The following is a 1,445-nucleotide window of genomic DNA, read 5'->3' as shown; positions in this document are numbered from 1 at the left end:
ATCAAGGTCAAGAGGCCACTCGAGGATACGGGTTAAAGTTTGTACAGTAGAAATTGCACAATATAGTAATCATTAGTAATGGAAATTCGGTGAATTTGTTAACTTATATGGAACGGCTCATCAAAAACTTGTTTATGTTAGACTTGAAGACAACCATATTGTACTCAGCCGGAAAGCAGGAAAATGGAAGACAATTCCACAGGCGTGCAGTTCTAAGAAAGAAGCTTTGTTCATGGAATCTACGTTTAGGTTTAGGCACAGATAAAGAGTGGGGGGAATTATTGATAGTGTTTTCAGCTAGACGTGTGTTTCTTGTGAAAGTTTGGCGAGGGGGGGGACCATAGACTGAAGCTCAGTCGAACACTTTCCATGAAAATAACGATACATCAGAGACAAACTCGCAACATCTCTTCTGTGAGACAGAGGTTGCAGGGAAGAGAAAAGGACATCTCCTACCAGGCTACAAAGTCTATATTGAACTCTATCAAGGCAGGACAAGTCCTTTCTAGCAGCTCCTGCCAAGATGTGGCAACAGTATTCCATCCTTACATTCTTTATATCGCTTCTTCAAATTCTAGAAGACTATTGCCTAGAGCTGATTATTAACACGTTTCTCCTTGTTGAATGGCGAAAAAAATCAAGGGTGCCGTTCAAAATTCCGTTCAGATTCCCGGGTTTGACATAAAGATTAGTGAGTTTTACAATATGCACCTTAAGAAGGTCGGCACATATATCGGCCGAAAAGTTGTAGTAATAACATCCCAGATGAGAATAGTAGTTCGAATAATCCAAATAATATAACTTATTAACCTCATCTAAAGAATGTGCCTAATTTGCACGTTGGGGGAGCAAATAAATACCCTTTTCTTGGCCTTTTGGACAAGATCAAAGTGTAGTATCTTTCCGACAGATACTGCAAGCAAAGACCATATTGGTCAATATAGGTGCAAGCCTTCATACCAATTGTCACTATCCAGCTCCCCTACTCCCCGGGGAGTTGGTCCCCATTTCCCCCTTCACTCCTCACATTAAAAATCGGCATTGTGCCTAATTTGCTCGGTGGGGGAGCAAATAAATACCCTTTTCTTGGCCTTTTGGCCAAGATAAAAGTGTAGTATCTGTTCTTACTACATGCTGTACTTATGTTTGTAACTTTGTGATATAAAGTGGGGGACCACTTTTCTGTATTAATTTAATATAAAATGATCACCCACTTTACAACCAGTCAGTCTCGAAGCCATTCAAGTCATTCTCCAGATCATTCAAGTTGTTTTTGAAGGATTCCAGTTATTTTTTAAGCATTCAATTCATTCTTAAGGTCATTCAATTCATCCTTAAGTTCATTAAAGTCATTCTAATTCATTTACTTTTTATTTATTTAAGTCATTTCAGCCCATTTTTAGGTCATTTTTGTTTATCTTTAAGAATTTCATGTCAATCCTACA

At 38.4% G+C, this 1,445-nt stretch overlaps 1 pseudogene; it reads left to right on the top strand.

The window, feature by feature from the left end:
- The first annotated feature begins 1,077 nt into the window (after window positions 1-1,077).
- LOC145296427 (U2 spliceosomal RNA) lies at window positions 1,078-1,215 on the top strand (annotated as a pseudogene).
- The last annotated feature ends 230 nt before the right edge of the window (window positions 1,216-1,445 follow it).

Source organism: Euprymna scolopes, chromosome 16 (genome assembly GCF_053919585.1).
Source record: "Euprymna scolopes isolate OS-2025 chromosome 16, ASM5391958v1, whole genome shotgun sequence".
Lineage (NCBI taxonomy): Eukaryota > Metazoa > Mollusca > Cephalopoda > Sepiida > Sepiolidae > Euprymna > Euprymna scolopes.
The sequence above is the reverse complement of the archived record's forward strand: the minus strand, read 5'-3'. Positions and strand labels throughout refer to the sequence as shown.